The following is a 24,789-nucleotide window of genomic DNA, read 5'->3' on the forward strand; positions in this document are numbered from 1 at the left end:
TTTCAGTGTGAAAAATAGTTTCAAATTCTCCCAATTTGCGCTTCTTTGACAGTATATCCTTCATAAATTTCATGTAATTGGGCATTTGCTCCAAAGCTTCTACTAGCGGTAAATTTGTATGGAGTTGCTTCAAAACCTCCAAAAATCTTTTGATCTAAATATCCTACTTGGAATTGTGAAATATTGAGGAAAAGGTAAAGGTGGTCACCCTTTCAGGTTTCTGATATAATTTTTTTTCCGTGGCATTCCTATTGACAACATTATCTTATTCTACTGCAACATTCTGTTGTTTACTTTTTCAAGTATAATGTGCTTTCCAGATGGCTCTGGGATCTTTACATGGTTGAGTCTCACCTCCTTTCCTGTGGTATCTTGAACAACATCATCCAACTGAGTCCCACTTCTGAGAGTGATAGTTTTGCACTGCTCATTCCCTTGTGTTCTCAAAATCTCGGTATCGCTTGGCAATGCTCCTTATGGGCTTGAATTTAAAGCATTTGCTATTTGTCCCATTTGATTCTCAAGATCTCATAGGGATGCAGCTTGACTCTCAATTACGACATCATTCTTGGTCATAAATTCTTTCAGCAAGTCTTCAATAGATGGTGATGATGATGATGACTGACCCTTTTGGACATTTTGCCTCGGCATAAGTTGATTATAACCAGGTGGTGCACTGATGTCATTCTTTCTTGCAGCATTGTTAAAATTCCTCGTACTGTGATTATTCCAACCAAATTTTGGATGTTGCTTTCACCCTAGATTATGGATGTTGGAATAGGGATTATTATTCCAATTGAAATTACCCATGCAACACACAGATGCTGGATTTGATGGGTATTCAACAAACACATGGTCTTCACCGCAATAAACACACGATTCCTCAACTACAGTTGGCCTCTTCATTGTTTTGATCATATTAGTTAAAGATGATACCTGGTCATTCGATAAAGTGATTGCATCAAGTTCCATGGTACCAGCAGCTTTCTTACCCGTCCAAACTCTTGTGGTAGGATATTCATAATCATTGTTGGCAATCTTTTCTAAAATCCTATATGATTCATTATAAGATTTATCCAACAAAGTACCAATGGTGGAGTCATCAACTACCATCCTCATATGCGCATTCATTCCATTATAAAATATCTCCATTTGAGTCTAGTGTTGGAATCCATGCATCGGACATTTCTGAAGTAATTCTTTAAATTGTTTCCAAGCTTCATATAGTGTTTCATCCTCTGATTGCCGAAAGGATGTGATGTCATTTCTAAGCTTGGCATTCATGTTTGGTGGATTGTACCGTAGCAAAAACCTTTGGAAAAGATCATTCCATGATGCCACTATTCCTAACGGCAAAACATTCAGTCATCCTCTCGTACAATCTTTTAAAGAATATGGAAACAGTTTAAGTCGCAGAGCATCTTCAAGAACACCCTATTGTCTAAATGAGTCACAAACCTCTAGAAAAAGTCTTAAATGCAGTCTTGGATCTTCAATGGGCAGTCCACCAAACTATCCTACATTTTGTAACATCTGAAACATTACAGGTTTCAACTCAAATTGCTGAGCTTATATTTGCGGTCTGACTATCCCTAGATTCAATTCGTCAAAAATTGGAACAACATGCTCTGAAATTGGTCTATCGCAATCATCCATCACCTTATGAATAGGAAGATTAGCATCCTGACTATTCAGATTATCATTGAGACTAGGATCATTCCCGTTTCTAGCAATTTTTCGTAGTTCTTTCTGCCTTTTTCGTAAACTTCTCTCAATCTCTAGGTTAAAAGGATACTCTTTGTTAGCAGGATTGCCTCTTCTTACGCACTGATGGCAAACTTGTAGAAATTAAATATAACTAAGTGAAATAAACTAATGGAATTAAGTAAAATAACCAAACCAAATTACCCCAAATTTTCGATCCCCGGCAATAACGCCAAAAACTTGTTGCGTGTGAATATGATTGCGAATTGTGTAAGTATACACGTCAGATCAAGTAATAAAATGATAAGTGAGATCGTCTCCACAAGGATCAGATTACGTATACAAATGATCAAGTTATTATAATAAAGTTAGATTAATGTTATAGAAAAATAATGATAAGAATGCAGTGGTAAACAAAAGGAATATTAATGTGAACAAAATGTGTAATTGATGAATAATTGAAAATGCCATGGCAATGCAAAAGTAAAAATGCAATGGTAATTATGAAAATGATTATATGAAAAATATGTATCTGAACAAATATACAACTAAGGATACGATGGCAAAGATACTACGACAAGGGATAAGGGATATACGATGTTGATATGAAAGGTTGGAATTTCTAAGGATCTACCCATACTGTCAGAAATGCCTCGACAAAATCGTAATCAACCTACTGCTGAGAAGAGTTCTAAAGTGGTCTGCTTCTTTCGAGAGCAAAAACCTCAAGTTACCTTGCCCGTGTCTATAGACCTTTAATACGGTACCTTGCACTATTTCTTTCTATATGAATGCTGCTCTATGTCTAGATTCTACTACAAGTATCTATCGAGTACTTACTCATATCATTCAATTTTAGTCTAACTAATCCAACCTTTTTAGAATTAAATTAGTTTATGGGCATACTGCACAATCGTCTATGTCTAGGGATTGTACTCATACAATTTAGAAATAAAAACAATTGAATGAAATAATAAATTAACTCAGATCTATGCTCCAACCATTAAAGAAAATAAAGGTTTCATCATGTAATCCCAACCCTATGAGATTTAGCTCATGGGTTGGCAAATAAAATTAAAAAACAAAATATCATTCAACATTATTTTCATTAAATCAATTCATGAAGAAATAGTTAAGAAATAACATAAGAACGATAGGAAGACAACTTTTGTGTGTCCAGTTTACACTCCAATGACACAGTGTCCTATGGTGGCTGAGAGGGACTACCTTCGTCATCCTCTTTTTGTCTCTACTCAACCACTACCCTCTAGTTTCGCCTATGGATCTCCACCCTTGTTCACCATTAAGGGTTTCCTCCTTTGGCGTTTTATAAGATTTTTTCCTAGGGTAAATCCAACAACCCAAGATATCTTCTCCTCTTTTTTAGATTTTATTTTTGGTTTAAAATCCCTTCCTTTAGGGTAGGTGGTTATCAGCCCATGATCTCATGATTTTTTTTCTTATTTTTTAGGTAGATCTTTTGGTACAAGTAGAGTTGGGCTAAAACTGTTATGCGGTGAGTGTTGACTCGGTCTTCTGGGAATTTCCATGGCATTCGTATTGGCAAACTGTCAAACATTTTTCCAATGAAAACCTTTATTCCTTTATTTCTTTCTTCGAGTCCTGCACCTACCAATTACTACCCAACAAATCCTTCCTGCAAACAAGTAAAAGTAACATATAATAACATTTAAGCATAGTCTAATCTTCTTAATGTAATGCAATGAAAATTACGAATGGAATGTCGTAAAATGCAACTAAATTTACTTAAGTACAGATAATTAGCTAGGTCTAAAGGCATGAAATTTAACTCTTTTCAAGAGTTATCAATTGAACGATTAAGTACCATCCGGGTAAAGCTAATGACATGGTCGCGCATTGAGTAGAAAAGCAATGAGTGAGTTAAAAGCAATGTTTGCAACGCTGAGTTTGTTTGAAGATGGAGGTTTACTTGCGAAATTACAAGTACGACCTACTCTGTTGGAAGAGATTAAGTTAAAATAGTTATTGGATACATCTTTAGCACCTCATGTAAAACTTATCAGGAGGGCAAGACTTTAAATTTTTCTTTTAATTCTGAGGGAGTTTTGTGCTATCGTGGGAGATATTGTGTACCTTCAGATTTAGAGTTGAGATAGTCTATTTTGAGGGAAACGCATAGCAGGCCTTATGCTATGCATCCTGGAGGGAATCTGATGTTTCGGGATTTTTGTGAGCAGTATTGGTGGCTAGGACTTAAGCATGATGTGACTAATTTTTTGGCAAGATGCTTGACATGCCAACAAGTCAAGCCCGAGAACCAATTTCCTTCTGATTTGCTCCAACCTATTCAGGTTCATCAGTGGAAATGGAAGCGTGTCACCATGGACTTTGTTAGTGGGCATTAGTGGGCAACCTTTGACACCTTCTAAGAAAGACTCAATCTGGGTGATTGTTGACTAATTGACTAAGTCTGCCCATTTTCTACCAGTGCGTACCAACTATTCATTACCGAAGTTGACGAAGTTGTATATCTCTGAACTTATGAGACTTCAAGGGGTACCAGCTTTTATCATTTCTAATCAGGATCCTTGTTTCACGTCTCGATTTTTTAAAAACTACATGAAGTATTTGGTATGAGGTTGAACTTCAGTACAACTTTTCATCTGCAGTCTGATGAGCAGTCTGAAAGAGTTATCCAGATTCTCGAGGATATGTCGAGAGGTTACGTGATTTATTTTTGAGGCAATTCGGCGGAACATCTGCCACTTGCTAAATTCGCGTATAATAATAGCTTCTAGTCGAGCATTCAAATGGCTCCTTATGAAGATCTTTATAGACGCAAGTGTAGGACACCACTGTATTGATCAAAATTGGGGGAGAAGAAAGTGTTAGGATCGAATTTAGTTCAAGAAACAGATAATATTGTGAAGATTATCCAAGATAGTTTAATAGCAATATCAAATCGATATAAGTCTTATTCTGACTTGAAGAGGAAGGATATAGAGTTCAGTGTTGGTGATCGAGTTTTCCTTAAGGTTTCGCCTTGCAAAATAGCGTTAAGGTTTGGTTGCAAGCGAAAATTGAGTCCAAGGTTCATTGGACCCTATTGCATCGTTAAGAGAGTTGGACCAGTGGCATATCAGCTAGAGTTACCTCCAGAGTTGGATTGTATCCACGACGTTTTTCACGTGTCCATGTTGAGACGATACGGATCTAACCCTTCTCATATAATTTCGATTGAGGAGATTGAGGTTCGTTCAAATTTGTCATTTTATGAGGAACTGGTACAAATTCTTGATCTCGAGGTCAAGGTTTTGCAGAGGAAGCAGTTTCCACTCGTGAAGGTTTTTTGGAGGAATCACGGCTCTAATGAGGCCATTTGGGAGCTGGAAGATTCAATGTGACAACAATATCCTCACCTTTTCCCATTAGGTAAATTTTGAGGATGAAATTTTTTTAAGGGGGGTAGAGTTGTCACATCCTACATTTTTATTAGTAGTGGCACAAAAATTGAAACAAGGAAGTGAAGTAGTGTAGTGGTTTAATGCTCCTTAGCTATCCTAGTGGTCCTAAGTTCAAGCCCCCTTGTTCACTCCTTTTTATTTAATTTTTTACACAAAAACCCATGTGATTATTAAGCTTGATGTCCACCCCATAGCTTCCATGAATAGGAGGATTCATTTCCTCCATTATGGGTCAAACTTACCATAAGTTGAGGGAGCATGATCCCCATTTTTAGTCCATGTCTCCATCTCTTGCCATTTCATCTCACCCTTGCCATAGAAGAGGTTCATTGAACCTATACCAAGTTGACCAACATTTCCTCTCACTCACCCACCTCTCATTGCCGTCCCCTCCCCCTCTCTCGTATTTCTCTATTTTTCCTCTTCTATTCTCACCTATTTTCTCGCCTTTTGCAAAACCATCACCCTTTCTATTTTTATTTTTGCTTTCTTCCTCCACTAATATCGAACCCTTCACCACCGACCACCGTACCTCGTAGCAACCGTTCTTCCTCCACCTCCTTCTCTTTCCCATCGTAGCTCATCGCCGCCATGAACACCACCACAAGCCACCATAGATTCTTTTCTCCTCCATCCCTCTTCATTTCATCACAATATTTCACCTTTGTTTTGTCGAACCTCCACCATTTTTTTTACTACACCCTTTGTCAGACCACCACTTCACTTGTCACCGGACCACCACAGCCACTACCACCGCTGTCGTTGCAGGTGGTTGAGTTTCTCTTTTTTACCATTCTTTTCATTTTGATTAATCTTATACCCTCTTTGTTTTAATAATTCTTTTAGATCACCCAGCTCTTCGATATCGTGTCTATATCAATCCACTGACCATCCCGAATTGATTGAATGTGTAAGAGTGGGTTATTTGATCATCAACTTCCCCTCTTAGTGTTTTCCTCTCTTAGACGAATGGTATAATGGTCATAGAAGTTATTTTTATTTCAGGTGTTAACACTACTCTTTATATTCTTTGAAGTGTCGAACGATAATAATAGGAGAGATCCTTAACTTTGGATCGTAGATCATCAATTGACTGTGAAAATCGTGGGGTAAGTGTTGTGTTAAGATTTTTAGTGACTTATTTATTATTAATAAAATACCTTTAACGGATCCTAACCAATATACGTTATTGTGTGTAAGATACATCTTTCAGGTTTAGATCCAACTAAAATTACTACTAGGGATTGTGGCATTTTGGATCTACGAAGAAGGTGTGTGTTCAATACCATTTAGATTAAATATAATGTTGCGATAAATAAAGTATGTTAATATGAAAATTGAGATTAAATGCAAGTACAATGAGTACTTCAAAGTAGGGTTGAAAAACTCATCGAAAAGGACTACCAAGTAAGTAAACCTAACCAAACAATTCTATGAAAGTATGATATATGTTGTGATGGTAGCTGTGATTGTGATATATGTGCAAATCTCATCCTTATGATATGTGATACATGGCATGTTTGATACCTTTGATGATCTAAAGCATGTGATATTTATATATGTGTATGTGTAAATTTGAGATCCATGATCTAATGTGAAAAGCATGTTAAAACATGTTAAAGTGATTATAAGTGATCAATATGTGATATGTGATTATAAGAGCATGTTTACATGCCTAAGTGTAAAAGTGAATAATATGTGTTAAAAGGTGAAATTGCCATATCACATGCTTGGGGTGGGTTTATGAAATGTGGAAGTAACTGACAGTTTATCTGCAAATCAGTGTTGGCTTGTCCACAAATAGTGTTTCAGATGGACGAGTTCTAGGGAGCTCGGTATTGGTGTGTTACGGAGATGGGTAGGAGATTGTAAAAAATGTGCATCGTTTTAAAGTATGCATCAACATGTTCATGCATAAGTTTCAGTGTTAGAACTTGTGGTTATTGTGATGATTGATAAGTTAAGATTGATATTTTGATTTGTATGTAATTTTATTTGTGTTGATCTCACATTGGGCCTTTTAAAGCTCACCCACTTTACTTATGTGTTTTAGATAATCCTCATGGTTAAGACTCAAATGCGATCGTCGGTGATGCTCTCGGAAATAGTTTTACATAAATATGGATTTTTATTACACTTGGGACTTTTATGGACTTTATTACTATTTGGGATTTTATTTTATGTTAGACTATAGAACTGTGTCATTGTATTTTTAAACTCTGAACATTTAGACATTTTGCTTGGATTGAATAAACTGGATTTTTTTCCAAATAAAACTGTTTTCACAAAATTCAATATATCAAATATGAATTTAAAAGAATCTCTAAGCTAATTTCCAAATGATAATGAAGGATTTTTTTATCAAGTTTCCAAACTTATCCTCATTGTTTTTAAAAGAAATAATAGCACGTGTTTTCAAAAATGAATGAATGCGCTTCAACTAAATGTTTTTGCTATATCTATGGCCATGTAATTGCTTAGATTGGGCCGTAACATCTAGGCCCGGTTTGAGGGGTTAAACTTCTTACCCCTTCCACTATGCTTTTATCTTTTTCTTTATTTATGTTTTGTTTCATAATTTAGTTAATTAATTTAAAATTTTATAACACATATATACATACTTTTTTTCACCTATTGTCCACTTGTGAATTGAGAAGGTATAATTGCCTTCTGAATCCTTGCATCTTCTTTCTAATTAAAATTCTCTAACAATTAAACTTTTATCGGCTTTACGATTTAGTCCCTATACCTTAATGAGTCACTAATTTGGTAAAATTGTCTAACCAAAATTCAATTAATCTATAGTATAACTTCCATAAATATTTAATAAAATATTCACAAGTTCAGTTTAAGAAGATGAGGTCCCAAAATTGCATTTTTTTGATACCACTAACTTTTGGGCCGTTACAATTCTCTCCTCGTTAAGAAATTTCGTCTCCAAAATTCACTTGAAAAGAGATGAGGATACTAGGATTTCAACATTTCTTCTGGTTTCCAAGTTGCTTCCTCCACACTATGATTGCAAAAAAAAATTTCACAAGTGGGACATATTTATTTCTTAGCTCTTTCACTTCACGAACTAAAATTTTAACTAGTTTTTCCTCAAAAGACCAAACAGGCTAAATTTCTAATTCTTCCATCAGAATAATCTGAGATGGATAAGATCGATATCTCTCAAGCATCGACACATGAAATACATCATGTATTCGATATGCCACTGGTCTGACCCTTTTTATAATCTTATAAGATCCGATAAATCTAAGGCTCAACTTTCCTTTATTCCCGAATAGCAGAACTTTCATCCATGGAGAAACTTTCAGAAATACTTTATCGCCCACCAAGTGCTCAATATCTTTGCATTTCATATCTGCGTACGATTTTTGCCTATCAAATTGTAACACCTTAAAATAGAGCCTAGGATTTTTATGGGTAATTTAGGAATTTTAGCCTTAGAGTGTTCGAAATTTTGTGACAAGGTTTATCGATAATTTTTTTACTATGGTTTTAAGGAAATTAAATCAATTTCTAAAAATGAGTTTTAAATATCTTTAATTTTGAAAATAGGACTAATTTGTAAAAGATTCAAAACTTGGAGTTTTTAATAGGCAATGCAATTAGAATCTATTTTCAAATCCAACCTAAAACCCCCATTTTATAGCTCTATTTTCACGTTAGTCTTCTCCATCTTCATGCTTTAGTCGTCCCTTACTCCCAAAACTCCTCTCTTCCACTTTTTGTTCTTCAAACCTTAATTTAATTGATTTCCATCATTCCCAAAGCATTAAATCTTTATAAACCTTCTAGAAAACAACTTAAAAATCCATAGATTTCATCATCTTCTTCGCGTGAGGATTTTTTAGGTTTTTGACAAAAGTCTATTTTTCTTTCAACTAAGGTAACCATTCATTTTTCTATTAGTTTTAATGTTATTTAGTCTTTAAAACTATTTTTTATCCATTAAATTGCATATGTTGAATAAAATTCAAAATTGGCTCGTTAATGGTGAATTTTGAGATTTTGAGTAAAACATGGTTTTAAAGTATTTTTCAATTAGTTTTGACATGATTAAGAGGTTTTAAGATTATTTTGAAGTTTTAATAAAGATTTCTTGAGTTTTAATGAATTTTTGGAAAATAACCAAAAATATGTTGAAAAAGTCAGCACCATGAATTGAGTAGTTTTGTATAGTTTAAAGGTTTAGAATAAGTCGTAGGTGAATTATAAGATGAATGGAAGTTGCTTTAGGCGAAAATAGTGAGTATTGAATGAGATATTCGAATTTTAAGTTTTCTATGTTGAAGGTTTAAGTCAAAAGAGATCCTAGCTTAGGCTTGTGCTTTTGGATTGTTTGATGTGAGTCTTTGGCTGAATATTGATTGTGTTGTTTTGTGATTTACTTTGTTGAAGTGTTGGAATCGATAGGAGCTTCTTCAAGCAAGGCAAAAGGCAAGGAAAAGCTAGTTTAAGCTTTCAGCTTTTCGGCAAAAGCATAATCGGTGAGTGTTTAGAAATGTTGCTAGTAGACACGATTCATAGTGTTAATTGGGAGCTCAAGAATAGGCTAAATCCCTATCCTAAGTTCCGAGTGTAAGTTTTCTATTTCCCTTGTTTTATTCTTGGTAAATTATGTGATTATGAGAATATTTATGGATTGATTATTATGATGTGATATTGTGATATGAGACATGTGTGATGACTATTGTGAATTGTATTGTGTTGTGGACATATTAAATATGCTGAACAATAGTGATGATGTTATGTTAGCAATATAAATGTGCAGTGAAAGTGTGCAAAAATTGGTAAGTATGTATGTGTTGAATTATGGAATGTAATGCTAATGTAACAGATTATGTATGTGATAAACTGATTTTAATGCACTTATATGTGGATAGATACGTGATGGCTCAATGAACATTATTATGGCACTTTAAGTGAAATTAAATGTGAATTTGATAAACAGAGATGATGTGCATTAAATAAGTAATTAAAAATGTGTAATTATGAATATTTTGGCCTTGTGTTCTCTTTAAACCGTTGGATATAATTGGCATGCCATAGGATTGTGAGTACTCACATATATGTGTTTTGTGATTTGGGCGTTGAGGCCCTGGGACATGTTGGAGAGATAAGGTAATGTGAGCTAAGCTCCATTCAACGGGACATGTTTGGTGTGTTGGAGAGTGTTAGCTCTATGCTTCACTTTTGGGATATGTTCGACTCTATGAGCCATTTGGTGTGTTGGAGATCTGTGTATCCAATGTGTGGTGATAGATCCCACTTTTATGTTTCATATCCTCAAGTGTCAAATTATCTTAAAATGTATATATGTGTAATGTGGTGTATGCCTAAATGAGTATGTGGTTACTATACAAATTATCGTTTAAATGTGATCTTATTTATAACAATTCACCCAGAATAATTCCAACCCAAAGAAAATTAGTTCATGGGTTGAACATTAGAATTCATAACCAAAAAAAAAAGAGAAAGTTTAGATTTTAAAAATAAAAACTATTTTTTTAGTCATTTTAAAGGAAATTTTAAATTTTAAACAAAGTTTTGATTGTTTTTTTTTACCTATTTCAAAATAAAAGCTTTGATCTTTAAGAAAAATAATGTTTTTATAAAGGAGAAAGTTTAGATTTTAAAATAAAAATTTAGTTTTAGTCATTTTAAAGGAAAAGTTGGAATTTTTAAAACAAAGTTTTGATCTTTTCAACTATTTCAAAATAAAGCTTTAATTTTTAAGAAAAGTAGTCATTTTTTTTAAAGAAAACTTTGATTTTGCAAATAAAAATAAAAAAATTTCTGACCACCGTATGCAACGCCTCCACCACTAGAGGCCGGAGAGCCGTTGGGCTCTCCAGTGGTGGAGCCATGGCCAACATAGAAGAAGGAAGAGAAAGACGAAGAGGTTTTTTTTTTAAAAGAAATGAGGTTAAAATGAAAGAATGAATAGATTTTTTTTTCATTTATAGGTGCCAAAAATGGGTAATTTATTCTCACCCACTTACTTTTTAAATTTACAAAAAAAACCCTTTTTTGTAGCACCGCCCTCACTCTATGGCCTATTTACACCCGTAATCCTTTTGTTTATTCAACCATTCACTTTAATCCGAAATTTATAACTTAAAAGTAAATTAATTGCTACATCAGTCCTCTATTTTCCATATTTTTTATATTTTAGTCTCAAAATCAAGTTATGCCATTTTGTTTCCATCTTTAATAAATTATTTATACTTATATCTTCCCTTTCATTTGCATTTATACCTTGTATATTTAATGTCAATTAAGCACTTTATTTTAATGTTTTATATTTATTCACACTTGTAAAATTTTATTTATTCTTATTTCGTCTTTATTTATTTTCGTGTCTATTTATATTTATGTTTTTTTACACATTCCCTTACATACATTTTAATATTATTTATTTATGTTACTTTGATTCTTTTATTATATTATGAATAAGGTGTATTATTGTTATTATTATCATCATCATGTCAATGTCTTATTTATTTCATTTATTTAAGTTTTCTTCTTATTATTGCCCTTTTGAAAGAGTTTTAACTTTCCATTAACTTTAGCCAATTTAATTAATTTTCCTATTTTATTACTATTCATTTTAAAAGAGAAAACTTTAGGTCATTTTTCCATCCTATAAATATTGACATGAAGTTAGTTGAGTAGGTGTTACATTTTAATGAAACCATAAGGTTTTCACATTTGAATTTAGGTTAGTCTTTAAGATTTTGTTTACCATTTACCTTAGAAAAATTATAAATAATATGTAGGGTTTTTTAAGGGTTTAAACTAATTTTAAATATCGATAGGATTCCTCCTTAGAATCTTAAATTAATATGTAAAGATTCTTTAGGAATTTGTTTAAGATTAAAACTAAAGATTTTGTAGGTGAATTGTAAATCATGAGTAGGTCTTTCTAAGTATTTTATTTTATTTTAGAAACCTTTTAAGAAAACTAATAAATTTTATTTAAGATATATTATTTTAGGATTTTAACGAATTTAAACATTAGATCAAGAAATTTAAAGTAAGATAAATCATAAACCCGGCATAGGATACTTTAGTAAGATCTTGATAGGTTCAATGTTATTAATTAGATCTTTTAAAATAATAATAATAAAATATTGAATAAGTTGTAGATAGATTTTAATATTTCTCTTAATTTATTGGTAATTTCTAGGTTTTTTAGAATTCTAAAATAGAATTAATTTTAGGAATTGAAGGTATTTTACTAGAATTATTTAAGTATCCTTTAGGATTCCTTTAAAATTAAAAATCTCTAATTTAAGTTTTAAAATTATATAAGTTTAGTGAAAACATCTTAATCGAGTTACAAGTAAACCGGAGAAATTTTCTTTAGAGTTTTAATTTAAGATTTCCTTAAGATTTTAGCCTAGATTAAGACATTAATATGCTTAAATAAAAAAAAACCTAGCTCCTAAGACCCCGTAGGACTATCCCCGGATAGGCGTTGTGGGGGTGTTATAACCTTCCCCACATGTAATTGAACTCCTGAACCCGAAATTTGGTGATGAGATCGAGTCTAGACTTTTAGGATTTTTCGTAGTATTAATTCTAGACTTTTAGACGATAGGTGGCTAACCAACCTAGCCCTAATTGGTTAGTGACGACTCTACATTAATTTAGGCCCTCCGTGTTTAGCTTTGCTTACTAGGCCCCCGTACTCTTATGTAGGCAACATTATGACAGTACTGGGGACTCCACTAGGGACGTTAGTGAGTCGATTTACTTAGGTTTGAGAGCTAGGTTTTTTAGCATTTGTGCATATTAGATTTATTTATTCGTGCATTAATTTATTTACTTGTCTAATGTCATTTTAAATTGTTGAATATGTGTTAAATATTGATTTATTTCTCCATTTCATTTACTTATCATATTTTGATATGTATGCCAATGTGTTTGTTTATTCTTTTATCGATGAAATTGATTAATGTGTATGTCGACTCTACCATCGGGGGCGACTATAATTTTCATTCATGATTGTATCTTGCTTTCAATCCTATGCCCGGGCCCATCCCGTTCAGGAGGAGTGGCCTTAGAAAACATATGGCAATCATGGAACGGGGCTAAGAAAACGTGCTTCTGGGACAAGTATGGCAATGTAGCATAGCTTCTGTTCGTTAAACCAAATGATGCCCTATTGAAGGCCATGGTACATTTTTGGGACCCACTAATAGGTGTTTTAAGTTCAATGAAGTGGATATGGTATCGACTATCGAGGATATATTCGCTATGACTTTAGATATTCGCTCAAGATATATTGGACGCGGAACGTCGATTTCTGGGAACCCTTAGCCAATCTGATGGGATTACCTGTAGATACGGTGAAAGCAAGATTAAAAGATAAAAATGGCGCCTGCATTTCCTGGTCTGACATTAAGGATGCTATGGGAAAGGCCAGCGGTGATAAACATTTGGCACTGTTTGCATTGTCGTATACGGGTTGATTGTGTTCCCAAAAGCTCTGGGATATGTGAGTGTGGAGCTAGCTAATTTTTTATTTCAGATTGAAAAAGGGGGTTAATCCTACTCCAACAATCTTAGCTGAAACCATCATTTCACTCAATTCCATCAGAAAGAAAGGAGACGGACGTTTCTTAGAATGCACACAGTTGTTGTTTGTATGGATGAAAAGCCATTTTAGGTGCCTCTATAAGCATTTTTGTCAGGTGTTTGTTCCTTCGACCAGGCCTATAGAGGAATTTCTGAAAAGCAAGTGGCCTCCAAATCAATCGATTGAGGAGTGAGTTCAAAACCTTAGTACATTGACATACCAAAAAATAGAATGGAGGGCTCCATGGATGATTCGGAGCATGGTACTCATCGGGTGCGGTGGTCATTTGTAGGTTCCCTTAATTCACATATGAGGAGCCATTAGTTATTCTTCATTGATGGTACTGATGGTTCTAAGTCAATACGGGTATGATCAATGCATATCTGCTACAGCTGGTTTAAACAAGGTGGAAGCTTTGGTTCAGGAACCGGGATTTTGGGAGAAATTGGAAAAGATACGAATCAAGCGGGATCAAACCTTGAGCTTGCAATCAGGAACCTTTTTCAACCATTCCCCTTTGGAAATGTATATCTAGTGGCGCCTAAAAAGAAGCAAAATCTCTGTGTCAGCGCAATTCAAGAGAAAGAGGAAGGTCCCAAATGACGTAGCCGAGCTAACAAAAAATATATGTGATTTAGAGATACGTTTGAGGGGGAGAGATGAAGAGGTCAGACGGCAACAAGAGCAGCATCAAGCATATGTAAAATAAAAGGAGGAAGAAATTAAGAGACAACAACAGCAACACCGGTCAAACATGAAGAGAAGAGAGGAATAACTAAAAATATAGTTAGAACGACGTCAACGAGAAAGATATGACTTGTTCGATCAGATTCAGAGGTTTGAGGTAGATATGAGTCTGCAGGCTAATGAACTTCAGAAAGCATGAGAACAAGAGCGAACTTGGAGGAGGGTGTCTAATGAGAAAACTACTGAAATGGAGGTGCTAGAGGGGGAAATTTGACGTCTGACCAAAGAATTACAGACAAAAGAAGAGCAAAAAAAGAGGTCACGGAAGAATATATGGAGCATGCGGAGCGATTTATTGCAATGGAACAAATGGCAGTAAGTCGACAAGAGGTGTTTGCAACAATGCACAGGGAAGGTCAGGTTTTCGCTCAGCAAGCCAAAGACATATGTGAACAGATTGAAGAACTCAAAAAAAAAATCTACCCTTTTTGCGACTAGGGACGAGCCTGCAATGAAACTTCTGACGGTGGCTTAGGCACATTACAAAAAGTTCATCAAGCTCATGAAGAGGAAGAAGAAGAACGGCGAGTAGAGATTTGCCCTATGACAATAGGATCGACTAGGATTTTCTTTAAGTATGAATGAAAAATGAAAAAAAAATTGTAAGCTGAACATTTTTTGAACCTTCTATGAAAGAAAATGATTATATTCAAGTATATTTACAATAATGTGCCCCAATTTCAATCATTCATTCATTCATCCATTCATTCACTTATTTACTAATTTGTTTATTCAGAAACATTATTTAAAAGAATAAAAAGAACATTTTTTATGACAAATCCAAATAACTCTGGAAATAAATTTCATTTGAAAAAGGACCAAGGATAACTCACCGATATAACACCCACTCAAAATCCAAGAAGATGACGAAAGAAGAATTAACACGCATGGCCAAACTAGAAAGGATGATGGAAATGATGACTACAATGGTCAAAGGCAAGGCCAAGGTAGATGAAGGAAGTGGCACTTTGGACAATCCAATCCCTCTTTATGGTGATATAGGGGTATATCGCGAAGATTTATCGCTTCAAGCGCCAGGTGTGACCATTCAGATCCCAAGAGTAAACGAGTTGCCTCCAAGCGAGGAGCTGAGAAAAGTGGATAAGGGAAAGTCGATTATGGATGAAGAAGCTCATAAATTTAACCTAATTGAGGAATGTTTAAAAGCCATCGAAGGATTAGACACCTTCATATCTTTAGAAGCAGAAGGCTTATGTCTGGTACCCGATGTGGTCGTCCCAGAAAAATTCAAAGTTCTTGACTTTGAAAACTTCAATGGTAGTAGTTGCCCCATTACTCACATCGCCATGTATTGTAGGAAAATGGCTGCTTACTCCAAAGATGAGAAACTGCTAATGCACATATTTCAAGACAATTTGACTGGATCTGTGGCTCCCTGGTATGTAATGTTGGACAGGAGCAGGATTCAAACTTGGGGAGAGCTCGCACAGGCATTTATTGCTCCATACAAACACATTGTAGACATAGCCCCAGGCTGCCTAACTCCGCAAAACATGGAAAAGATGTCAAATGAGAGTTTTAAGGAATACGCACAACGGTGGAGGGACCTGGCATCACAAGTATAGCCCTCCCGCTCATGGAAAAGAAGACCATTGTTCTATTCATTCGTTCGCTAAAAGGCATATACTACGACATGATGGTAGGAAATGCCCCTAAGACCTTTGCGGACATGGTATTATCTGAAGAAATAATAGATAATGCATTGAAGTCAGGCAAAATAGATGACCCTTTAAACGCAAAGAGAGGTGTCGTTGGGAAGAAAAAGGAAGCAGAAACACAAACAATCGCAGGAATAGATAGCCATACTCTTACTTTCCATACCCAATCCCAATACCTCTACATCCCCAATACCCAGCTATAAATGCTACCAATACTTCACTATTTATGTACATCCACCTGCACCCGTTAGAAATCCCCCCATGTTAACTATGCCAACCCGGTCCCCACAGACCCAAGCTCCATTAATGCCACCATAGGAAAGGCTTCTGTTTGATCCAATCCCCATCTCCTACGAAGAATTTTTTTTGATTCTAGTGGAAAAGCATCTCCTTGTATCCGCACACAAGAAACCAATGCAACCGCCATTTCCAAAGTAGTATGATGTCAATGCTCGACGTGAGTATCACTTTGGCAATCCAGGTCATACCATTGAGAACTGCTTAGTGTTAAAATATAAGATGCAAGATCTTATAAGGGTAGGAAAGATAACTTTCCAATGAGAGAATACACCAGATATTAACACGAATCCGTTACCCAACCACAATCGAACAGTTAATGCTATAACTGAAGAAAAGAGCCTTCAAAGGAGAAAAGTGGAATAAATTACAACCCCACTCGAACAAATCTTCGACATCTTGAGGAAGTCAAATCTAATTCACGCCGAGCCACCCAGGTCTGTAATGGGAATTGATATGGATCAAATCTAATAATTCCACCAAGGAGCTTGAGGACACTCTATCCAAGTTTGCCCAACGTTTAGAGAACATATATAGTCTCTTGGATTCTTTTCGGCTAGAGATACGGGAGGGTGTTAAGTCCAATGAGCACGTTAGATGCGAAACTTATAACTATCATATATAGAAATAAAACCCCTATTAAAAAAAATCTACCTCAAAGGTCGTACAGGATGATTTGTTGATCATCAAGGTTCTTGGCCCTTTTAAGTATGGAGATGACCAACAAGTTCCTTGGAGATATGATTATGAGGTGGTTGGATATGACGCCTCCAACGTCTCAAGGCTTCGTGGCATAACTCGAAGCAGACGTTGTTACAAGCCAAACACAGTGGGGAAAGAACCCCGTGGTATGGAAGTGATTTTAGAAAATTAACCAGAAATTGATGACAAAGAAGTTGATAAGGAAACAAGGGAGGACCAAAAGGGAGAAGTCGAGAATGATGAAGTTAACAAATTTTTGCATCTGATAAAGCATAGAGAGTACAGCGTAGTCGAGTAGTTGAACAAAACACCAGTAAGAATTTCTTTATTGTCACTACTTTTGAACTCGGAGCCACACGTGTAGGTTCCTATACGAGTTCTAAAACAAGCTTATATCGTTCACAACGTGTCAGTAGATAATGTTAGTCACTTAACAGGTAGCATTTTGGCCCCAAATTATATATCTTTCAATGATGATGAAATACCCCCGAATGGAAGAGGAGGTACCAAGGCACTACACATCTTAGTAAAGTGTAAAGCCTATTCCGTGGCTAGGGTTCTGATCGATAATGGGTCATCGATCAATGTCTTTCCTTTGTAAACATTGTCTAAGTTGCCCGAGGACACCTCATACATGGTATCGAGCCCTTTAGTGGTGAGAGCTTTTGATGGCACCAAAAGAAGCGTGATTGGCAAAATAGAGATTCCCTTGTTGGTAGGAGTTTTTAATTTCTTTATTCTCTTTCAGATGATGGATATAACACATTCTTACAGTATGTTTTTGGGACGCCCCTAGATTCATTTGACTAGGGTGGTACCATCGTCCTTGCACCAAAGATTGAAATTTGTAGTTGATCAGAATTTATGCATCATGCGAGGCAAAGAGGATCTATTGGTAGCTAGCTTGCCAAATTCTCCTTTTATAGAAGTGGATGATGATGCAATAAAGAGTTCTTTCCAGACCTTTGAGGTGGCCACTGTGTCTTACGTGGCAGAGGGAATGCGAGCCCCTAAGCCTCATGTACCACAAACAACGAACATGTTATTTGCCCAGACAGTAGAAAAGGGTTGCCAAATTCACTTAGGTTTGGGAAAAGACCTATAAGGTATCTTAGAACTTGTTTTTGTTCCCACTCAGAAGGATACAAGAGAGTTGGGATATAAGCCCACGAGGGAGGATATCGAGAGGATGTGTAAAGAGCGAAGAGCAAATAGGTTGACCCACATGGCTGGAAAGAAGGTGGTGGAACCTCCTTTGATTTGTCCTCCACTATCTAAGACCTTTTACTCAGTAGGATTCGAGCACCGGGAAAGGACCCCGGTCAAGTTAATGATTAATAGAGATGTAGTGGATCTAAACATGATTGGCGATAGGGTGCCGATTTCAAGAGACTGGGTTTGCTACGACCCTTCTGCCTTGGACAACTGGTAGCTCATACCATTACCTGCTATCCTTGAATCCTTCGAGATGTAATCATTTTTAAAAAATTTTATATCACAGTTTAATATCATTTAGTTAATTTAATTTCCTTCAAAAATCCATGTAAAATTGTTTTCTCTTTAATAAAATCAGATTTGGATCATGTCCCTAGTCACTTTTATTCATTCAATCGTTTTCATTCATAAACCAATATAGATACTCATAATTATTTTAGGGATATACCTCATGAATTGATAAATGATCCAAATGACATCTTTGAATCAAATTCTCATAATTATGCTCACTATAACGATCATGAGACAGAAGAGGAGAAAGTTGTACTATATGAGTTTTTGATGCTAGTAGAACAAGAAAGAAGCTTATAGAACCCCACTTAGAGGGAACAGATTTGATCAATCTGGGTGATGATGAAGTAAGAAATGAAATTAGGATTGGAACCACTCTCATGCTAGAACAAATTCAATTGTTGAAAGATCTATTTGTTGAGTTCTTAGATGTGTTTACATGGTTATACCAAGATATGCCAAGTTTGGACACCAATATCATGGAACAGCGGCTACCTTTGAAATCAGATTGCAAGCCCGTATACCAGAAGTTAAGAAGGATGAAACTTGAGATGCTGTTGAAGATTAAAGAAGAGGTCAAAAAACAATTTGATGCGGGAAAAGTATGACGTATTGAATAATTGAGAGATTATATCATCAATATGTGAAATGCTCACATTGTTGTTGTAAATGTCTTGATAAGAAACCGTATTACATTAATTATATTTTTTTCCTTAATTGTAAACTGAGGTAAGAGTTTTGTTTATGTACTTATGAACTTACTAAGTTGTATAAGCTTACTCTGTTTCATTTCTTATTTTCTGTAGTTGACGTTTTGTGAAACTAAGAAATCAGATCAATTTTTAAGGTTCACACGATCAAGCTTTAGTCTTAGTAGACTTTAACTCGTTTATTCTGGTTTTGTGGCTTTTATATAGGCGATCTTTGGGTTGTTGGTTTGAAGTTATAAGTTGAAGTTTTAATATGTTATAATGGTTGCCTTGTATCAGGTTGAATTTAAAGATTCTTATGGTATGCTTATATAGTATGTGATGAATATACTTGATCTTGGTTCATGAAATAGTTGGGAAATGGTAAATCTTGAATGAAATGCATGGTATATGTGTTGTTGATAGTTGTGATATATGCATTTATTGGTTTAAGTTGTTTCATTGATATAGTAAGCTTTGAATATGTATATAGGTAATTGTATGTTTGAAATATATAGATATGGTCAACTTTGGTAAAAGCTAGGTATGTTTAAGGTTGATAGAAATGTATGGTTTCGAATGCACTTATGGTAAATGAAAATTGGTGTTTTTATATATATACTAATATGAATGGTTAGGTTGTGTATTTTGAATTGGTTGTGATGGTAGCATAATGGTACATTGGTTAGACATTTAGGATGGACAATTTAAGTTGTGTTTTAGAATATTTCGATTGATTTGAAATGGTTGAAGAATGATTTAATGGTTGCTTGTAGAGTAAAAGAACTTACGATTTTGTAACTTGTTTGAAAAGGCACTTATAAGTACACACAGTCGTATGCCTTAATTAGGCATTTGGCACGACCATGTGGTATGTACGATTTAGGTGACAATTGGTTCACATGGCCACAATTAGTTACACGGCCTGGTAGCTAGTCGTGCGACCCTAAAGTACACGACATCAATCTGTTACACAGTTTAGGGACACAACTATCTGGTTTAGCTCCATACGACCTCAGCCTATCGCATAGCCTGATCACATGGTCGTGTGACCCCATTTACATTTTTACCATACTTTTTTTGAAATGTTTTAAATTAGTCCTTATTTTGTTCCTGAATTGTTTTAAAGCTTCCGTAAGCTTGATTAAGCTATGATAATGAATGAATAACATGTTTTTGACTATATGATTGATGATTAAAGTTCATTTAGAGAAATTTGAATTGATATAGCATGATTCTATTCTATTATGTACGGTAGAATCTTGTAACCCTAATTCAGTGTTAGATACGGGTAAAGGGTGTCATGTTTAGTAGTATTAGAGCTACGATTAAGTCGATTCTAGGATTAATGTAGAGCGGATTGAGTCTAGAATATACATGCCACAAATACCTGTGATAATGTGATACTTTTGATCCGATTTGACATTATTTTCTTATTAATTTAAAAGATGTTGGCTAAGTCTGACAGTGCTGTTATCAATGAAGTTGAAAGTAATGTCCCGGCTCTCGAGCAAATGTCCAGTAATAAAATGAGAAATGCCTTCTATGGTATGATATGTAACATTACGCCCGGTGTAGTCTAGGGAATTTGAGTATTGTTTATGAAGACATGCTTATAGAATAAATTTTAAGCAAATAAAATTTTAAGAACTTGTTGAGTGATTGAGAACTATGAGTATGCCCATGGACGAAGTCCGTGTTAAGGCGAGCCTAGTGGTTGACGAAGCTCTTTTACAGAGTGTAAACCACCCCAACTGATAGACGTTAGTGGATCTTTCTTAGTATTGTTAGCCTTATTATTTCTTAGTTGAACTAAAAACTATGCAAGATAACAGAGCTCGTTAAAGTTATTATGAACCTTTAATTTAGCCAGGTTAGGATCTAAATTAAGCACGCGGTTTTCAACTATTGTGTCCATTAGCCGTCGTCTGGTTAGGATCACTCAGCTAAATATATTGCATTCAATCACGTATGAATAAAATTCATACTTGAGTTTAATTGAAACATGATCAACTGAGACACAAACACTATAAACATGATTTAAACAAACTTTATTGAATTGATGCAATCATCCTAGCTAAACATATTTAAGCTACCATTGTTGATGACAATATAGCAAAGCACATTGCAAACATGATTAAAATCAAAGTAACAAGTAAAAGAAGAATAAACTCTATTGAATTAGCAGTCTCACGAACTTTGATTAAAGATGTTTTCCTCTGATCCTCGTGTTGCTCCTTTGTTAATGGCTCCTCAAGGTGGTCGTCCAAGAGATGATCTTATCAAGGTTTTGTTGGCTAAGACAAGAAAGAACTATGGGATGTTATGTGTGGGAATGAAGAGAGTAAATGAGAGAATGGAAGAATGATATGAAATGAGATATGAGAGATTAAGTAAAGGATGAGAGATATGTGAGACGAGAGTAGGTATTTATACTTGATGTTGGTGAGAGATTTTACTAAAAATAGTGAAAAATATCCCCCTTTACTAATTTACTTGGCCGACAACACATTGGGGAAAAGGGTGGATGATGGTTGCTTGATTCAAGCATGAAATCATGCTAGAATCAATCAAGGGTTGGACGGTTTCAAAGAAAAACTCCATGGGATATTTTTTGATTTAATTTCAACTGTAGGGACCTCCAATAAATATCCCAAAACTAATTTTTGGGCAGCCAACATGCTTGTGTCAAATTGGTCTTGTCTTCCCCTTGTCTGGATGGTTTTGTGACCCATTAAATAATTAGACCTGTCCACCATGTAACATCATTTTTAATTGGGTCAAAGTAACATCTCCATGACCCAATTTGCATGGTTTTGTCATCTAAGTAAGGTAGAATTGCTCATGTTCATGCAACAATTATAATAAGATGCATATTATATCAACTTCATGTTAATACAATAAAGCACATATTTGCATTTTTTATAAATTCATGCCCATCATCGAAATATAAACAAAATTCACCTAATTAATTAACAAATACTCTGAATTAATATTATTTTTAAGTTAAAAGGTGTTATAAACTGCTAAAAAACCCTATATAAATTAGAGTTTACAACCGTCTCAACATCGAAACATGGAAAACATTGTGAATCTTTTCAAGTCCAGGTGGTAGAGCTAATCTGTAAGCTACCAGACCGATTCTTTTATAATCTCATACGACCCAATGAACCTCAGACTCAATTTCCCTTTTCTACCAAACTAGAGCACTTTCTTCCATGGTGAAACCCTCAGAAATACTTGATTGTCGACTGCAAACTCTATATTTTTCCTTTTCAAGTCTACGTATGATTTCTGTCGATCTGACGCTGCTTTCAAACAATCATGAATTACCCTGACCATGTCTTCAGTTTCACGAATCCAATTAGTACCAACTAACTTAGATTCACTCAAATCTGACCAGTAAAGCGGTGTCTTACATTTTCTCCTATATATAGCCTCAAAAGGTGTCATTTTAATGCTAGATTGATAATTTTTATTATAAGCAAATTTTGCCAACGGTAAATACCTTTCCCAGCTACCTTCAAACTCGAGTATGCAGCATAATAACATATCTTCCAAAATCTGTATTACCCATTCTAATTGCCCATTTGTCTGCGAATGATACGCTGTACTAAAATTAAGTTTAGTGCCCAAGGCCTCGTGAAGTTTACCCTAAAATCTCGAGGTGAATCTTAGGTCTATATTAGAAATAATGGACAACGACACTCTGTGCAATCTGACTATCTCTGTCACATATAACTCTACTAACTTTTCAAGTGAATGGTCAGTTCTGACTAGAATGAAATGAGCTAACTTTGTCAATCTATCAACAATGACCCAGATTGAGTCCTTCTTTCTCAATGTCACAGGTTGTCTCAATACAAAATCTATCGTAACTCGCTCTCATTTCCACTCAGGAATTGGGGCAGGTTATAGTAATCCAGATGTTCAGCTTTTACCTGCTCGCAAACCAGGCATTTAGTTAAAACTTAGAAATCTCACGTTTTATACTTGGCCACCAATACATCCGCTTCAGGTCATTAAACATCTTAGTACTACCCGGATGAATTGAGTATGTACTACTGTGAGCCTCTGATAAAATATCTTGTTTTAGCTCTAGATTATTTGGAACACACAACTTGTTACGGAAATACATCATACCATCAGCATCTACAGTAAATCCAGTAGTCGGATCATTCTATATCTACTCTCGTTTATCTAACAACTTCCGGCCATCATCTTTTAACTCATGAATCCGCTGAAGAAATAACGGTCTATCCCTCAATTTAGCTAAAATAAAACCATCACCCTCCAATATCAAATACACATTCAATTCTCTCAAGGAAAATAATGACTTCCGACTTAATGCATCTGCAACAACATTAGCTTTCCTGGAATGATAATCAATCACAAGATCATAATCTTTTAGTAGCTCTAGCCACCGTCGCTTTCTCAAATTCAACTCTTTTTGAATCATCAGGTATTTTAGACTTTTATGATTTGTAAATATGTGACATATTTTACCATAAAGGTAGGGACACCAAATCTTTAGAGCAAAAATAATAGCAATTAACTCTAAGTCGTAAGTCGAGTAGTTCCTCTCATGTAGCTTTAACTAACGAGAAGTAGAAGCTATTACTTTCCCGACTTGCATTAATACACAACCCAATCCGCTGAATGATGCATCACTATATACAACAAATTCTTTCTCAGGTTTAGGTTGTGTCAATGTTAGAGCTTTTGTCAACATTTTTTTTAACTGATCAAAACTCCACGGGCACCCATCTGACCAAACAAAACGAACATTCTTCTGTAGCAACTTAGTCATCGGTGAAGCTATTCTAGAGAAGTTTTTAACAAAGCGACGATAATAACCTGCTAACCCTAGAAAACTTCGTACCTCTGAAACATTTTTCAAAGCTTTCCAGTTAACAATGACAGATATCTTGCTCAGATCAACACGTATCCCAACTGCAAAAACCACGTGTCCAAGAAATCCAACCTCTCGAAGCCAGAACTCACATTTGTTGAATTTTGCATACAATTGTTTCTCGCGTAGAATCTGTAATACAATTTTCAAATGTTGAGCATGCTCAGATTCTATTCTAGAGTAAATCAATATATCATCAAAAAGTTCAACCACAAATCTATCCAACTGAGGCTGAAGAACCCGATTCATCAAATCTATGAAAGCAGCAGGAGCATTAGTTAATCCGAAAGGCATTACGAAAAATTCATAGTGGTCATATCGGGTTCAGAAAGTAGTCTTTGGTACATCACATTCTTTTACTCACATCTGGTAATATCCCGATCTGAGATCTATCTTAGAAAACACGATTGCATCATTCAACTTATCGAACAACTCATCAATACAAGGAAAAGGATATTTATTCTTTATCGTCACTTTATTCAGCTCCCTGTAATCAATGCATAATCTCAATGAA

At 35.1% G+C, this 24,789-nt stretch overlaps 1 non-coding gene across 1 annotated transcript; it reads left to right on the plus strand.

Moving 5' to 3' along the window:
- The first annotated feature begins 1,168 nt into the window (after window positions 1-1,168).
- On the plus strand, window positions 1,169-1,275 carry LOC128032205 (small nucleolar RNA R71). Its single transcript, XR_008188333.1, has one exon. It is a non-coding gene; the product is annotated as a small nucleolar RNA R71 (small nucleolar RNA).
- Window positions 1,276-24,789: the final 23,514 nt, after the last annotated feature.

This window comes from Gossypium raimondii, chromosome 8 (assembly GCF_025698545.1).
Source record: "Gossypium raimondii isolate GPD5lz chromosome 8, ASM2569854v1, whole genome shotgun sequence".
Classification (NCBI taxonomy): domain Eukaryota; kingdom Viridiplantae; phylum Streptophyta; class Magnoliopsida; order Malvales; family Malvaceae; genus Gossypium; species Gossypium raimondii.